The sequence below is a fragment of the Lynx rufus genome, unplaced genomic scaffold (genome assembly GCF_022079265.1).
Source record: "Lynx rufus isolate CCGP_SWC_20201006 ecotype Redwood Valley unplaced genomic scaffold, mLynRuf1.p SCAF_3, whole genome shotgun sequence".
Classification (NCBI taxonomy): Eukaryota; Metazoa; Chordata; class Mammalia; order Carnivora; family Felidae; genus Lynx; species Lynx rufus.
The window spans coordinates 31,430,779-31,449,140 of record NW_025814845.1 but is presented as its reverse complement, the minus strand read 5'-3'; the positions used below and the strand labels follow the sequence as shown (position 1 = coordinate 31,449,140).

The following is an 18,362-nucleotide window of genomic DNA, read 5'->3' as shown; positions in this document are numbered from 1 at the left end:
CTGTCTCTACCCCCCGAAAATATATGTTGGCAATCATACTCCAAGCATATGGTTCCCTGATACACATCTGAAAGGTCTCATGACTGAGTTTTACTAAACAGTAATAAATGATCTTTTTCTAACAGCAGCTAGCCCCCTCAAAGTCTTGAAATCCTTGCTTCCAAAATTCCTTAGAGACTTATGCTATCCCTGATCCCCCCCCAACCTGAAGGTATATAATCACAACCCCAAGTGCAGCCCTTTCTGCCCACGAGTTCTGTCCCTGTGCTTTAATAAAACCACCTTTTTGCACTGAAGATGGCTCGAGAATTCTTTCTTGGCCCTCAGCTCTGAAGCTCAACACTCCAAACCACATCACTTAGATTCAATAGTTAAGTTTTTATCCTTAAGCAACTGGAAGTCATCAGTGGTTTTAAAGGAGGGGAGTGACATCATCAGCATCTCTTTTTAGAAGGATCGCTCTGGCAGCAGCATGGAGGAGGGGCTTGGGTAGGGAGTGATGGGTGTCACCAAGGTCAGTTAGCAGGATACTGAAATAGCACATGAAAAACCAATGAGGAGAGCAGGGATGGGGGTAGAGAGGAGGGCCCAGACTTGGGAGGCATCCCTGAGAGGGCAGCAAGAGGCCTTGCTGAGTAATTTAACGCTGGCTGTTGAGGAGGAAGGAAGAAATGAAGATGACTGAGAGTTCTAGTTTGGAAATCTGAGTAATTAATTGGTGATGTCACTTCTTGAAATAGGAATGGAAAGAGGGAAATCAACATGAGGCCTACTAGAAACGTTACATATGTTGTCTTCATTTTAATTAAACAAACCGATGATGAAAAGGTCAAAATGCCCATCTTACAGATAAGAAGATGGAGGTTCACTGAGGTTAAATAATTTGTCCAAGGTCACACAGATGGTAAGTGAAAGAGCTGAGATGTGAAATAAAGTCTTACTCCAAAGCCTGTATCTTTCTTTCCATGATGTATTCTACACTCTGATGGTAATTTTAATTTGGAAAAATAGGACTGAAACTCATGGGAAAGGGAGAGCTAGAAACATGATCCTCTCAGAGGAGGACTGGTAAAGAATGAAGAAAGATTAAAGTCTTACTGTATTGGGATAAAGAACTGGAGTTCACTGTCCAATAAAATTTTCTGCAGTGATAGAAATGTTTTATACTTGCATCATCTAATACTGTAGCCATGAGCCTGTGTAGCTATGGAACACTTGAAATGTGGCTGATATGACCAAGGAACTGAAATTTCAATTCCAATGTTAATTAATTTAAAATTAAAGTATGTGGCTAGTGACTACTGTATTGGATAGTTAGGACAAGAGGAGTCAACCAGACATGGGGACTCCATTAAAGGACAGGTCTTTCTGGTACTCCCGAAAACTCACTAGGTATTTCATCATCTGCCTCAATCTGGTAAGACTGGTCCTAAGTTTGGGGACTATAATTCATTAATTATAAATGTGTAGACAACACAGTAATTTTAGCAAGTCTTACATTTGGAAGGGGAGTAAGTGCAGTACTCTATTTGCCTTCTTATATGAGACAAAAATGAAAATCATTTCCTCTGTATTTACATTTTTCTGTGTGGAGTGTTATTTAAGAGCTTAAGTTCCAGGCAAATGCCTGGGTTCAAATCTCATTTCAGCCACTGAATGTGTTGTGCCTTGAGTTAGTTACTTCACATTCTCAAACTTCTCTTCCACTACTTGTAAGATAGGGATAACAATAGTACTTTACTCATAGGTAGTGGTGAGGATAAAGTTAAATAACTAAGACACTTAGCCAGTATCTGGCACAAGCTAAGCACTCAGTACAGGTTTGCTATTCTGTAACTAGTGCCTTGTTGTGATGAGTTTGTACTTTGTACCTTTCTATTTTGACATTTACTTGACTCTATCTTTGGACAAGTAAAGGTATTCTTTCTTTTTTCAAACTGTTTTTAATTTATTTTTGAGAGAGAGAGAGCGCCAGCAGGAGAGAGGCAGAGAGGGAGGGGGACAGAGGATCCCAAGCAGGCTCTGCACTGACAGGCTGAACAACAGCAAGCCTAGTGTGGGGCTGGAGCACACAAACCTCAAGGTCATGACCTGAGCTGAAGTTGGAGGATCAACCAACTGAGCCACCCAGGCACCCCTGCGCAAGGAAAGGTATTCTCTCAGATCTCTAAATGTCTGACCATTCTTTTTTTTTTTTTAATTTTTTATTCTTTATTATTTTTGAGAGAGAGAGAGAGAGACAGACAGACAGACAGACAGACAGACTGAGAGCAAGCAGGGAAGGGGCAGAGAGAGAGAGAGGGAGACACAGAATCAGAAGCAGGCTCCAGGCTCTGAGCGCTCAGGACAGAGCCCGACATGGGGCTGGAACTCACAGACCTCGAGATCATGACCTGAGCTATAGTCGGCCGCCCAACCGACTAAGCCACCCAGGCGCCCCAAATGTCTGACCATCCTAAAAAGGAATACACATTAGTCAAGATAAAAAGATAGGGTTTTGGAAAGTTTTAATTGTAGGCACGAGTTTTGCAGTTACTTTTGTATTCCACTTTGATTTCCATTTTGTTAAAAGTATTTTAAATCAGTACAGTCCCAAATCATAACCCTAATATTTTGTGATCGTTAAAAATCATAGCCCTGATATTTTACTGTGATCATTAAAATTCCCTTGGTTTAACCTCTAACAGTTCATACACCACTCACTATCGAGCAAAAATACTAGAGGCTCTAAATTTTGACTCAAAAAATTTCGTCATGTCTTGAAGCTCTGAAGAATTTCATACCACTTAAATTGGAAATATTTGAAGCCTAGTCTCCGGTTATTTCAGAAATGGCTGGCTATGTTGTACAGTGTTCAGATAGATCAAGAACTATTTAAAGACTAATAGCTTCAGTAAGTATGAACAAGTAATAGGATCCCTTTTGTTGCTGATTTTGTACTCTGTAATCTTTAGATTAAAAAACCCCAGCATTGTAAGATAGTCTTGCACTCTTAATAGTGTTTGTGCAAAACACAAATGTATGTGTATATATATATATATATACTTATTTAATGTTTATTATTTTTGAGAAAGAGAACACGACTGGGGAGGGGCAGAGAGGGAGTGAGACACAGAATCCCAAGCAGGCTCCAGGCTCTGAGTTGTCAGCACACAGCCCGACGTGGGGCTGGAACCCACCAGCTGAGGACCTGAGCCCAAGTCTGCCGCTTAACCGACTGAGCCACCCAGGCACCCCCACGAATATATATTTTTAATTAGATTAAGGTGTTAAGAAATCTGTGTTCAAGTGCAGTTTTGCCTAAGTAAGCAAGTCATTTACCTCTTTGGGCCATAGAGAGGTAAACATCTGTAAAATCTGAGTGGATCTAGGCTCATTCTAGAATGATCTAAGTGTCCTTCCAACTAAAACTCCTTGACCTTTCCTTTTCTTTTTCTCTTCGGCCTTAAAGGACTTCTAGAGGTAATGTTTACTTCCATGCTTTTACAAACATGCTCTCGAAATGTTCTTGGACTATTTCATTTCCTTAGAAAACAATTCATGGGTGAGTCAGCATGAAGGAAAAAACCTACTCACAATAGATATCAAAATTGCACGAGGTGGCGAAACGAGAAGTGATTTTCTTTGTAAACTAAAATGATGAGGTACAGAGGCACCAATTATTTATAAAACGAGTGCGCGGTGGAAGGCTTTATGTAGCAGAGGTAACGCGCTGTTACATATTCAGCAAGTCGGAGAGGGTATCAGGGGGTCCTCTCCACACAGCCTCAAAACTATTACTATAAACGTTCCTTTCAGTGAGGGAGGAAGATGTGTGTCTGGAGGCAGACAAGGAAGGATCCCAGCAAAGCGGGTTAAAAGCCTTCCCGCCTCCGCTGGTCTTCTCCCTAAATACATAATCAAGGGAATTTCCTCCTACAGCCACGGAACGTTCGGTGGCCGTTTCCACGTCACTATCAGGGCAGCCAGAAATTTTGCTTCCTCAGGCGGTGACTTCCCGACTCCTGCAGGTCCTCCGTGGGACTCCGAACGTCGCCCTTCCTTCCGGGCGCAGTCGGGCTGCGAGGATCGGAACCCGGGCGGGGGGCGCAGTGGCCAGGGGACGGCGCTGAAGCGTTTCCTGGGTGAGCGCGGCGGCCGGGCCCGTTTCCGGAAGGCTGATTGCATCAGGTGTGGAGCTGGGCGCCTCCTCGGCCCAACCTGGCGGCCAATGCGCCTGCGCGCGTCGCCCCGCCCCGCCGCCGAGCACTCCACCGCGGGTTTTCCTCCCGGTCTGGAGAAGACCGAACCGGGAGGGGCGGGCGCCATTGGTCGCCCCGGGACCCCCGGGAGAGGGGACGGCGGGGTGGGACTCCCGGAGAGCCGCGGGGGGCTGTGGGGGTGCGAGGGAATAGAGTGCGGCGGAAGGAGGATCTGCCTGGAAGGGTGGAGGCCGGTCCTGCTACTGAAGGGCTGGATGGTCTTGGGCTGGCTGATTGCCTCGCCTCTCTGGACCTGAAGGACGTAGGCTAGAACTAGAAGGCGTTCCAGTTCAGTCTGCATTTTCTCAAATTGGGTTAAATTGTGGCCTCCGGCTGTCCATGGTCCACCAACTTGATAGGCGGATCTTGGGGTGCGGGTGAGCACTTTCATGGATTTATAGGGATTTCTCAGTGGCAGTATTGTTTTCTGTTGCAGTAAGGAGCGACATGATTGTTGGCCTTCAGATGGGTCTGAGGAAAATTGTTGATGAGAGGTTGTGGGGGGATGCAAACACCAGAAACCGGTCTTCCGCAAGGGCAGCTTCCCTCCACCACTGATTCCTTGCAACCCCACCATGAGTCGGAGTCATGGTCCCATCATACACTCTTTCATACACACCTAGTAGATTTCCCTCCTGGCACTCCCGATGTTTTTTATGACATTTTTGAGTGATGATTGGGTGGATGTCTGCTCACCTCTTCGGACTGTAAGCTCTATGAAGGCAGGGATCTGGGTTTTTTTTTATTCATTGGTACTCCCAGGCTTACTATAGATCTTAAGGATCCTCAATAAATTATGATAGTCAAAGCAATAACGTACTGCCCACCCCAACCACACACAATCCTCACGTGAAGAGTAAGGACCAGCTAGGTGTGAGTTTGTTATTCAAGGAAGTAGTGCATTCCGGAAGTTTGGGGAAGAGGATGAGTGAGGCGGCACTATAACTTCATAGTTACCGTTTGTTTACTTCCGGCATAATCTTCCTCACACAGATCACAGATAAGGCTGTGTGTATAGGTACAGTAGTGGCTCTCAAAGTGTAGTCCTCTGACCGGCAGCACCAGCATTACCTGGGAACTTGTTAGATATACAGATGCTTGGGCCCCACCATAGGCCTACCTATTCAGAGACTCTGGAAGTGGGACCTATTATAAATAATATTCCTGGGGACGAAAAGGAAATTATGCTTTTCCCCTCCTGCAGGTTTGTTTCTCTCCTGAGGTGATCTTGCTGTGATTTTCACCTCAGGCAATGGTGTGTGTGGCATATGCCTGGGATTCTGCATAAGGGGGCAGAAGTTCTCGCCTACAAGTTGCAGCTGGGTGGGTGTGGGCAGCTGTCATCTGGGTACATCTTCCCATTATAAGGGATTGCAGACATGTGGGGGAAAAGACTAGCCAGGGATGAGGTTACCCAACTGCCTGCTGGTGCAGACAGACGCCAGGCCACATGGAGGGGATACTGGGCTGCATCGCGACTCCCAGCCCTTGGCTCACGGAACCCAGGCCCCCACTGCCTCCCTGCCATCTTCCCAGGTAATAGGGGAACCGTGGGTCCCAGAGGCCCCGCAGCCTCTGCCTGCAGGGGTCGCACGAGGAGCGCGGCCCGCCCCCTCCTCCCCGGCCCCCGCCCCCGGCCCCGCCTTTCTCCGGTTCGGCCCCCGCCTGGCCGGGTCCCTCCAGTCTCTCCTCGCGCAGCCGCCGCCAAAGCCTGGAGAAGTGGAATCTCGCCGGCGCCGCTGCCTGCGCGGGACTCGCGGAGCGGCACTGGGCATGCTCAGTCGCCGGAGCCCGTCCTGGTCTCAAGTAGGAAGCTCGTGCGCTGCACCCGCAGCTGATCCGGGCGCTCCGGGGAAGGCGAGATTGGAGCAGAGCGGCCGGGCGCCGGTGCCGGAGCGAGCGCGGCGCGCATCGCTGGTGAGCCTCGTTTTCTTCCTTGCTTTTGCCCTGGACCCCAGGGCGGCCCGGGAGTGCTGGCGAGAGACCCGGGCAGCGGCAGCGGCAGCGGCGTGCGACGAGTGGCTGCGCGCAGCCCGGCTGCTGCTCCTCTCCTGCCGGCCCCTGGGGCTGCGCGGCCACTGCCGCCCGCCTCGCGGCAGCCACAGCTGCAGCAGCTGCCGCCGCATCTGCAGGGGGAACTCGTTGCGGAGTCCGGTGCACCCTGCGTTCGCGCCGCAGGGCCGGCCGGGTGGCACCGCGACTGCGGGCTCACTCCTTGACTTCCATCCCTCCCGCTTCCCGGCGCCCTGGTTCCCTCGGCAGCCCGGGCTTGGCGGGGCCTGGGGCGGGGGAAGACAGGGTTGGAGGGGGTGCGCCCGGGTGGGGGGCTGCGGAGGGGAAAAGTGAGGGCGGGCGCCGGCGGAGAAGAGCGCACACCCCCTTGCCCTGGTACCGGCCTCTGCTGTGCGGTTGGGCTCTCCCTCCTGGGGCGGCAGCGCGCTCCTGCCGGGGAGTTGGAGACGGCGCTGGCTTCTTGGGGGTTCAGACGCTAGCTGCTGGGAGATGAAAGGGGGAAAAGTTCATTTCCTTCTCGGCGGCAGAGAGCGTTTTAAGTAGAAAATGGCTGGGCGAAGGGGACCTAATCGGGGAAGCTGGCCACCGGGTCCTGAATGCCCCTCTGCTGCCCGGCGGGAGGAATGGAGGGTTGAACGTTGGAAATGACATTTGTTCGATGAAAACAGCGCTGGACGGAGCGAGGGGTGCCGAGTCCCATAGAAACAATCCTGGATGGTCTAGACCGCGGTGAAGAGATCTAGAACTGAGGGGGTAGGGGCGAAGGGCCGAGGGAGAGTGGAACTTGAATTAAACCAGAATAAATTGGAGAAATCAGATTTAGAGTTGTGGCCGTTTTGTAGTCAAGTTCTGCGCAGTTTAGAGCCACAACTGTCATAAACGTTTTTGGATGGATTGAGTGGTTGGGAGGGCCAAGATTGAGAAGAGACTAATAAGGTCAGGGTCAGAAGCTCCGACGAGACTGGGTTCTGGAGGGGGCATAGTTTTAACAAGTCCTTCAGTCACTGTCTTTACATTGCGCCTGATGACTTAGGTGAAATACCTAAAGGATTACCATAAAATGATGCCAACAGTGGTGTTTCAGTTCCAAGAAATGAGGAAACTTTGGGAAATTGGCATTGGTTTGTCATTTGTTTAATATTTAACGATTTAAACAAACAAAACAGTGGCTTCCTGATCTGTTGTTCTGGATTTGGGTCTCTTAAGTCTTTGATTTTTTTTTCCTTGTCATGGGCTTCTATTTCAAATCTTGTCCTCAAAAGGCCATGATAATTAAGGATATCCAAGTTTGTGTAGCAAGGATTAAGGATAATTAAGGATATCCAAGTTTGTGTAGCTGGCCTTTCAGGAACATAATCCTTGAAGGGGGATTTCTTTGTGAATTTAGGTAGCAGCTTTGTTGCATTTTCTATTTGTAGCTTGGAAACAATAATTGTTCAACAGCTGTGTATCGTAATTTGCAGAATCCTAGAAATGCACTGATTTGAAGGGATGGCATTTCTCAGATGGATGAGGAACCTCGTGCTGGGGAAGATGCTGAGAGAACACAGGTGGCAGTAGAGTATAGTGGGCCAGGAGTCAGGATACCAAGGGAGACACACAGGCAAGATTTCTGTTGCTTTTCTTCTGTCATCATCGTTCTGCGTGACCCCCAGAATCCCTTGAGGTCTTCATAATCCAGGGATGCCCCTGGGTATTTGCTCAGAGCTTTGGAGAAAGGGGTCTAAAGTTGAGATCTTTTTCCAGGGAAGGAGTTCCTTACACTTTATTCTCTTCTCAAAAGGATATTTTGAACTAGGTAATTCACCTCCAAGGAGCCAGCACCATTCAGCACTTTGTGAAACTTTTATGCAGTGGTAGTGGAAAAGCTTGATGAGCTGAAGTCTAAAAGACTGGCGTTTTACACTTAAATGGACTAATATGAGTAAGAGACTACAACATTATTTAAAAAATTACTACATCTTGCAAGAATCCACATGTACAAAGATAACGTATTTTAAAACTGTTACTCTTTTTACTTTTTTAATGTCACGTTTCAACTTCCAATGATCTTTTTCCTGCCACCAGAAAAACAGCAAACATTGAATTTTCTTCCTTCCTTCCTTCCTTCCTTCCTTCCTTCCTTCCTTCCTTCCTTTTTCTTTCTTTCTTTCTTCTTTCTTTTCTTTCTTCCTTCCTTCCTTCCTTCCTTCCTTCCTTCCTTCCTTTTTCTTTCTTTCTTCTTCCTCTCTTTCTTCTTTTCTTTTCTTTTCTTTTCTTTTCTTTTCTTTTCTTTTCTTTTCTTTTCTTTTCTTTTCTTTTCTTTTCTTTTCTTTTCTTTTCTTTTCTTTCCAGCAGGAATTAATACTGAAAGCCTTGCCCTAGTATTAGTACAGGGTTGGGGCACCTGGGTGGCTCAGTCAGTTAAGCCATCAGATTCTTGGTTTCGGCTCAGATCATGATCTCGCAGTTTGTGGGTTCAAGCCTTGTGTCCAGCTCTGCACTGCCCGTGTGGAGCCGGCTTGGGATTCTCTCTCTCCCTGTCTCTCTGCCCTTCCCTGCTCTCTCTCTCTCTCTCAAAATAAATAAATAAACTTAAAAAAAAAATATTAGTACAGGGTTATGCTGAGTACTCTGATTTCACAGTATCTAAATTTGCCTTTTAAGAAAAATGGATTGTTCTCTGTATCTTTTTTAGTTACACTTTTTAAAAAAGTTTATTTATTTATTTTGAGAGGGGGTGGGGTGTGTGGGCAAGAGAGGGGCAGAGAGAGAGGGAGAGATAATCCCAAGCAGGCTCTATGCTGTGAGCTTGGAGCCCGACATGGGGCTTGAACCCAACGAACTGAACTGCGAGATCATGACCTGAGCCGAAATCGAAAGTTGGGCGCTTAACCGACTGAACCACTTAGGTGCCCTTAGTTACACTTTTAAAATAGGCAGGACTCTGCTGTTGTAACACCTTTAGTTTTCCAAGGCTGTAGGGCTTTTAGGAAAGTATTGTAAGAAGGTATTAACTAGTTATGTGGGCAATTCTTATTTTCCTGCCCCACGTTAAGGAAACTAGCATTTGTTGAATGCTTGCTCTGTGCCAAGTCTGATATGAAGCTTCTTATGTATATTATCTTTTTTTTTTTTTATTTTTTTTTTCAATGTTTATTTATTTTTGGGACAGAGAGAGACAGAGCATGAACGGGGGAGGGGCAGAGAGAGAGGGAGACACAGAATCGGAAACAGGCTCCAGGCTCTGAGCCATCAGCCCAGAGCCCGACGCGGGGCTCGAACTCACGGACCGCGAGATCGTGACCTGGCTGAAGTCGGACGCTTAACCGACTGCGCCACCCAGGCGCCCCTTTTATGTATATTATCTTATGTCTCAGTATCTTTCACATGAATGTCAGCTTCCCAAGAAAGCCCCTCTGAGGAGGTGGACAATAGTTTGATTGCACAGCAATAGAACTTTAAAGTTTTATCTTATATGAGAATATTTCTGACGGTTTCATTATTAAAGAAGCATTCTGTTGTGAAACATTTTTGATTTGTTATTTGGAATTAGATTTGATTGGAACAGCATGTTTTCAAAATGATTTGAATGTTTTAAATAATCTCTCTGGATTTAAAAACTGTTTTATGTTCGTTTATTTTCAACAGTGTTGTGCTACCAACACATAAACCTAACTGTAAGGGAGATAAACCCAGATTACCCATTTTATTTCGAATGTGTTATTAGTGTTATTAGTATTCTGCCAGTTGATGGCATGTCTCAGTTGAAATGGTTTGTCAGACACAGAGTGACAGATTCTCCATAATAAAAGAGTCTGGTGGGATTTGGTGGAAAGACTACGAACCAGTGACTCCTAAGACTTGCCTTCTGAGTCAGGCTCTTCTGCTACTTTCATTTACTGTGTGATCTTGGGAAAGTCTGTCTCCTTGTCTGGGCCTCAGTTTTTCCATCTGTAAAATGAGGGAGTTGCAGTAGAGTGCACCTCCTATTGGGTTCTTTTGTCCCATTTCGGGAGTCTGTGATGCAACCATTTGAGAAGGTGGGGGTGGGGGTGGGTGGGTGATTTGGACTTAATTTAGAGCATTAGATGAAGCTGATTTTGTGTTTCACTAGGTCTGGCCTATCCTGACCTGGCCTTTGAGGAATGCCTTTCCCTCCCCCCCCCCTTTTTTTTTAAACTTTTTTTTTAAAGTTTATTTATTTTTGAGAAAGAGAAAGAGACAGAGTGCAAGTGGGGGAGGGACAGAGAGAGAGAGGGAGACACAGAATCTGAAGCAGGTTCCGGGCTCTGAGCTGCCAGCACAGACCTGGACGTGGGGCTGGAACTCACGAACCATGAGATCTTAACCTGAGCCGAAGTCGGACGCTCAACTGACTGAGCCACTCAGGCACCCTGTGGAATGCCCTTCCTTTTTTTGGCCAAATCCTTAACTCCCCTTTAGTTTTTGTCAAAGAATGGTTGTCATAAAATTAACTCTGTGGCCCTGCCAAGTCTAGGTAGGGGTAAGGTAATGATTAGATTTGGATAAAGCACATTAGATATTTGAAACTGTTTTATAGCATCTTCTGAGGGGAAACTCTGCTCTTGGGCATCAGATAAACAGAGAGAAGCCTCTACAGAGGCCACAGAGGAGAGTATCATATGTCTGGGGTGCCGGGCCTACTCCTAGGAAGTTTTGGCAAGCCCTTTCCATGTCCCCATCCTCTGTCTTCAGCCCTCGATTAGAAATGTAGCCCTTGGGTGGCGCAGTCGGTTAAGCGTCCGACTTCAGCCAGGTCACGATCTCGCGGTCCGTGAGTTCGAGCCCCGCGTCAGGCTCTGGGCTGATGGCTCAGAGCCTGGAGCCTGTTTCTGATTCTGTGTCTCCCTCTCTCTCTGCCCCTCCCCTGTTCATGCTCTGTCTCCCTCTGTCCCAAAATTAAATAAACATTGAAAAAAAAAATTAAAAAAAAAAAAAAGAAATGTAGCCCTTGCTCTCTGGAATAAAATTATCATTATCATTTCATGTTAGCACCATCCCTGTATTGGGCAGGTGTCCAGGGCCTGCTTCTGCAGTAGCAGGAGTGGTGGCTGTTGAGAGACATCTACTCAGTTTTAGCAAGATCGTGAACTTTTTTCCTTTTCTTTCTTTTTCTTTTGGCAAGCTATGATGATGGGGCAGAGAACAAAGGAAACTGATGCATTTGGTTGTAGTGCACTTTGTTTTCATGACATTCACAAAACTCAGTGTCATTAACCTTCAAGTGAGGCAGGTGAGGAGACCCCAGAGTTGTTACCCACGTTTTAATAATTGATGATAAACAGGCAGTAAATCTAATGCTTCTGATGTTAACCAGGCTGCAGGGTTACTGGGCCTCTGGTAGGAGTGAAGCAGTAACTCAAACATGAGAGCCCTAAGGGAGGAAAGGCATAGAGGTTAGAAAGTCAGGTCACTACAACTTGGCCAGAAGTAAGAAGTCTGGATCAATTTCAAAGTATTCGAGGCCTTGGGGCACCTGTGTGGCTCAGTCGGTTGACTGTCAGTCTCTTGATTTTAGCTCAGGTCATGATCCCGGGGTTGTGCGATCGAGCCCTGTGTTGGGCTCTGTGCTGAGTGTGGAGCCTGCGTGGGATTCATTCCCCCCTCCCCCCTCGTTCCCTCTCCCTCCCCCTCTGCCCCTTTCCCCCACTCATGAGCTCTCTCTCTAAAAATAAATCTTAAAAAAAAAAGTGTTAGAGGCCTTTAGGTGTAGACTCACAGGAGACATTTCCTTTCTGCATAATCTTATTTCCATTATGTTTGAATCCTACCTGGTCTTATAAGCATTGACCAAATGCTAGGACAGACATTAGTTTTATCATCAGGAAAAAGGTCGAAATGTATAATGTATTGATACATAAAATGTACAGATTTATATGGACAAAGATGGGATGAGAACTTGGAAAAAAATGAGTAGTATGGAATTATGGATTAAGGTATTTATGATTTGACAGTGGTTATAAGTTCTATTATTTGCCTCTCATTGGAAATCCTGCAAAATTTTGTCTGCTAGGTAATAACTGAGGTTTTAAAAGGGTAACTCTACTGGAAAGTATGCTTTAGGAATGCTCAGGGTGGGAGGAAAAGTGGTTTCGTTTGTGTTTTTCTTTTAAAATAGGCTAAAAAGAATGCAGTTTTGTAACGGAGCTAGGAGAAGTGTGCTTAGGAGGAGGAGGTTGGAGAGAACCTGCAGAGAGCTCCAGAGAGTGAAGGGCAAAGCTGTTTTGGGAGAAGGAAAGCTTGGCATTACAGTACTGTAGGATGTAGCATTTTCAGAATTGCTACCCTATAAATCAGATTTTAGTTTCCACACAATTTAAAAGTGCAAAGCATGGTGTTAGGCCCGCAGGCCATTGTCTGTTGGGGATGTGTTTGCTGGCCTTATCAAAATAATGATGATGCTGAAGTGAATGTTTTGTAAGTGTGTCTAAATTACAAGATGTGCCCTTTTTTCTTTTTCTTTTTTTTTTAATTTTTTTAACGTTTATTATTGAGAGACTGAGAGACAGAGAGACACAGAGTGTGAGCAGGGGAGGGGTAGAGAGAGGGGGACACATAGAATCTGAAGTAGGCTCCAGGCTCTGAGCTGTCAGCACAGAGCCCGACCCAGGGCTTGAACTCACAAACTGCGAGATCATGACCTGAACTGAGGTCGGTTGCCCTATCTGAGCCACCCAGGTGCCCTATCTTTTTTCTCTTCTCTTTCTTTTTTCATGTTTATTTATTTTGAGAGAGAGAGAGCATACGTGCGTGTGCTGGGAAGGGGCAGAGAGCGAGGGAGAGAGAGAGAATTCCAAGCAGACTCTATGCTGTCAGTGCAAAGCCCGATGTGGAGGCTTGATCTCACAAATCATAAGATCAGTGACCTGAGCTGAAATCAAGAGTCGCATGCTTAATCAACTGAACCACCCAGATGCCCCATAAAGATGTGTCCTTTTTTCTCTGAGACTATACCCTTCTGATTTGGGGGTTAGATTTTTTTTTTTTTTTTTTTTTAATGAATTGGTGGGAATATTTTTATTTGGCAGCTTAATGGTCCATGAAATTGACAAGTCTGGGAAGCCAGGCCTGAGATGTCAGAGCCCTGCCTTTGGGATAGAGTGAGAAGTGTAGGCCAGGCCAAACTGGAGCTTATGGGTGGGCTGATGGGGCCTCTGGGCCTTCTAGGAATGTAGGGTCACTGGTAGAGACCAGGGTCTTAGGAGCTTGGAAGAAGCTAATTTTGAAAGTGCTCTGGGAACCAGCAGATATTTTTGAATTATAGCCCAAGAATGTCAAAGGAAGTGCCAAGAAGAAAGATGAGGGTCTGAGAGAGCAGAAAGGACAACTGAAATGTGAATTTCAGCAGGCAAGGCCTCAAAATGACAGCTCTTCGTGTTGGTTTCTTTGCATGCAGGCCCCTTTCTGCCAAGGCAGCATGCTTTAGCAATTTGGCGTTGGTGCTTCTGGGAAATGCTGCTAGAGTCAAAGCCATAGAAATACAAGTGGTCTAACAGCCAGCTTGGTTTGGACCTTTGAGTATCATGTCTTCCAGAGCAAGTAGGAAGCTTAAGAATAGTTTGCTCAGGGAATTGCAAACCCAGCTTATTTCTGTTTTAAATAGTAGGTTAAGAAAATGATGTATTTTCAAATAATACTTTAAAATCTGTGCTTAATGATATCTGGGTCTTGGTGGTCATCATGGCAATCTATTGTTGGAGCTCTTTGTGCTAAGAGCTTTATCGCCGTTAACCTATTTAATTCTTACAAAATGCCGTAGTGCTGTCCCCATTTTAGAGATAAAGAAACTTTAGAGGTCCTTTTCACTAAAGCCTGCACAGTAAACAGTAATGCTAACCCTGTAACTGTAGTGAGTATAGAGGAGTCCATCAGAGGATTGCTGAGGGACTGACAGGATGAAGAAATAATGTTTATTAATTAAGGGTCAACTACGTGCCTCATGTTTTACAGGAAACATCTCACTTAGTCCTTTAGGGTACCTCCTTCTTATCTCTTCTGAGTGAGGAACCTTCCTAAATTCACCATTTGGGGAAGAGGTGAAAATTTCACCTTTCATCCATTTTCACAATGGACATTAACCTAAATCCACATTTTTAATGGTGGAATTAGTTCTTTCATATTACAGTTCCAATATGTGTTTCTTTCATGTGCCCACAAATTGAGTAGCAGAAAATCCAAATATAATTTCTGAATGTGTCTGAAACTAGGGGTTGCTCTATAGCCTCTCTGGACACATTGCAGTCTAGAATGTTTCTACTGTGAAAACATACACACTGGAATCTGATTGGTTGTCACGTGCCGATCATGGGGCAATGCTAGGATGGCAGAGGTTTCTGATGACTGGGAGAAGGTGAGGTGAGGGTTTCCAGGTTTCTCCAGCTACTTGTGGCTGGCTTGAGACTTTTGGCTGCTGGAGTGGTGGGTCTGGAGAGAGAAATTCAGCACGCCTGTTGATGGTGCCTCTCTTTGGGAGCATCCGGCACGCTCCCTTCTGATTTTCATTGGATTTCCTAAGTGGACTTTAATCCTGGGCAAGAGAGTCTGCCTGTTTGCTGGGCAGTACTACTTGTCAGTGGCAGTGAATAAATTAGAATATCTTTAGCATGAGTTAGGTTCCTTGAGTTGATTTTTTTCCTGAGTGAACTAATACCAAATTTCTGAACCTAATAACTGAGGCATGGTCTGGACTCACAGGCATTATAGATACTTTGAGAAACACTGATTCAACCTCAGATTCTTCTACTATCTGACCAGAATTTCTTATCTTCTCTTATAACCAGGCTTTATTTATTTATACATTTTCCAGACCACTAGTGGAGACAGACAACAAGAAACCTTAGCTTCATTTATTTGTTCATGCCTTTGTTCAGCAGATGTTTATTGAGCACGTATGTTGTGCCAGGCACTGTGAGAAGTTCAGGAAGACAGAGGAATGTACCAGAGCACTGACTGTAAGGTGCGACAGGAGAGGCATGTGTGTGAAGTCTGAGGGAGTGGATAGAAGGAAGGCTGTCGTCACTCACTCGGTGGGAGTGAGGAGCCATGGCGAGGGACTCCTAGTGTAAAATCCCCACTACAGAAACCCTTTTCAGCTGACTCCTTTTCCATTTTCCTTCCCTCCATAGAACTGTTACAGCCTGTTTCTTCTATCCAATACCTGGGATTTGCCACTCCTTCCAATGGGAACCCAGAGATTTGGCCTTTCAAATCTCTAGCAGTGGTTCTCAAAGAGGAGTGGGGGAGGGCAATTTTACCCTCCAGGGAATATTTGTCTTTCTTTCTTTCTTTCTTTCTTTCTTTCTTTCTTTCTTTCTTTCTTTCTTTCAGAGAGAGAGGGTGCAAGTGAGTGAGGGGCAGAGAGGGGGAGAGAGAAGAGAGAGAGATGGAGAAGAATCTCATGAGGGTCAGAGAGAAAGAGAGAGAGAAGAGTGGGGCTCACCCAGAGTGGGGCTTGTGCTCACGTGAAGTGGGGCTTGAGCTCACCCAATGTGGGACTTGAACTCCTGAACTGTGAAATCATGACCTAAGCCGAGGTCAGATGCTTAATGACTGAGCCACCCAGGCGCCCTTGGAGACATTTTTGATTGTCATGACTGTGGAAGGAGTACTACTGGCATCTAGTGGGTAGAGGCCAAGGATGCTTGTAAATATCATACAGTGCGTGCATGCACAAGACAGCCTTAGGGAAAGGTGGTAGCAGGTGGTTAATAGCCAGATTCTTAGGCTTCCAGTCTTGCTCTGCAATTTAATAGCCACATGACTGGGGACAATAGAATTACAGAATTACAGGTGGAGAACAGAATGTACAGTGCTTTAGTTTCATCATCCATAAGTAGGAATAGTAATGGTGCCTATATGATATAGTTGTTAGGAGGTTTTCATGAGTTAATATTTGAATATAATAATGAACAATACTTGGCATGAAGTAAGATCTTAACAGTTATAATTATTTTTTATTTTCAGCAAAAACTTTAACTTTTGACTTCAGAGAGCTTGAGTTTAGAGAATCCAGGGCAGCTGAGTTTGTGGCACTCAAACTCTCTGTGGCACCATCTCTCTGTATGCTTTGGTGTAAGAATTGGCCATTGTTTTTGTTTCTCTGGTTCCTTTTTGTCCATGGGTTTTATTTTCCACTGTTTCCACCTCTTGATTCTAGGACTTTTGATAGCTTTGTCTTTCATCCTTTTTTCCCAGGGACCCAGATTTATGTCCTTAATGAACCTTTCCCTAGAGGGCTGAGAAATATATTTATGATTTTTTCTTAGCTCTTTCTATTTTGGGAATGGTGAGAATGCAGGAAGCAGGTCAGGGGAGACCGCCTTACTTCCTGATTGTCACAGCTCTCTTCTCTATGAAGTTCCACGCAAGAGTGAGAGGCAGGTGGTAGTGCCTGCTTAGTAACTAACTCTTCCCTCTCTCCACCCACCAGCTCCACCCCCAGGTTAGGTGCCTACTACTTCCAAAATACCCTGTAATTGGGCCACAACATTATCTGCCTGCTTGAAATCATTTCTAAAAATCAAAGCAAAGATGTAGAATGTGTCCGTGGGATTTAAAACGTCTTGGTCCTCTACTTGAATGTTTTGGAGTTGTTCTGAAAACAAAAGAGCAAACTTGTTACCTTAGGTGGCAGTGTCTCTGTGGCCTACAACTGTGTCTTCCTTTCACTTGCAAAAGTGCTCAAGTCATGGTCCTTGCTGGCTTTCCACAGGAAGATGGGCTTGTGGCTGCCACTCAGCAGATCAGATTTACTGTCAAATTTTGCTAACATAATTGACCTGTAGAGATTGCCATTCTGTGTTTTGAATGGTATCAACAGACTTGAGAAAAGTAAGGAGTTAAGTTGTCATAAGCTTTCTTTCTTTTTTTTTTTTTTTTTTTTTGACAGGAAGCAGGATTTATTGGTGGGCATGAATGGGGAAGGGCAGTGCTGAGGTTCACATGAGTGCAGAACCCGCCATTTGTCCAAGGGGCCACGATTAGGGATGTATTTGACTCCACAGCGATCTGGCATGAGCTGCTTTTTAGCCACACCACGTCTTCAAATTCGTCCGCATTAAACTTAGTAAAGCCCCACTTCTTGGAAATGTGGATCTTCTGGCGCCCAGGGAACTTGAACTTGGCCCTACGTAGGGCCTCAATCACATGCTCCTTGTTCTGCAGCTTGGTACAGATGGACATGATGACTTGGCCAATGTGGACCCTGGGGCTTTCCGGAGGCACCCCGCATACCTGTCTGGAGCCTAGATTGGAGAAAGCATGAGGCCAAACCTCAATGTCCACCGGAAAAAAACTGTCTCTAAGGTCCCTCAGGGCAGTCCGTACAACCAACAGGCAAGTTGTCATAAGCTTTCTAATTCCTTCCCCATGACACAGTTATCTCTCCCCTGAATGAGAGCAGTGGCCTCTCAGTGGCCTCCTGGCCTGTCCAGCTCCATTCATTCAGTTTGGCTTCCAAAGCGCTGGGCGCTGTTCCAAATGCTGCCTGTGGAAACGGACCAGGGTGGAAACTGACCAGGATGGCCACTGTGTCTGCCTGCCTAAACTCTGTGTCTGGCGGGAGAGACTGACTACTGTGATAAAATGTAATGTGTGCTACCAGGAGGGGAGGTGGGAGGTACTCCGTGCTTTCGAGACTCGCACCTGCCCTGGTTGGGTATAGGGGGTGTGTCAGGCACGGCTTCCTTCCAGAGGAAAGGCTAGACAGCATGCCTGGCACCTCCACATCTGTAAGGTGCCCCTGACTCCAGACTCCTGCTTGGAGCTATGTTGTTGCTGATGGTGTGCCTCCCTTCCTTCCCACCACTGTGGCCTCTCGTTGAGTTGCCTTCTCTGTGGTCTCTCTGTTCATTCTCTGCACTGCCTGCAGAGTGATCTCCTGAAATCCTCTGCAGGTCCGGGCATGCCCATCCCAGCCCTCCAGGGGCTCCTCATTGCCCTCAAGATGATGTGCCAGCTTCTTGGCATCGCACCTGGTACCCTTCATGATCTGCTTTGCTCTCCATCTCATGCTCGGAGCTTGAGCCACACCGTTCTCACGACATACCCTTTTGGCTTTGGGGCTTTTATCCTCTGTTCCCATTGCCTGCAACCATTCTTACTGTC

General features: G+C 46.1%; 1 protein-coding gene across 1 annotated transcript in view; it reads left to right on the top strand.

Annotated features, from left to right (window-relative positions):
- Positions 1 to 6,000: 6,000 nt before the first annotated feature.
- APBB2 (amyloid beta precursor protein binding family B member 2) overlaps positions 6,001 to 18,362 on the top strand; it is a 382,196-nt gene continuing 369,834 nt past the window's right edge. The window contains exon 1 of the mRNA XM_047091376.1: positions 6,001 to 6,158. The gene's annotated coding sequence lies outside the window, so the exon portion shown is untranslated. The remainder of the gene's footprint in view (positions 6,159 to 18,362) is intronic.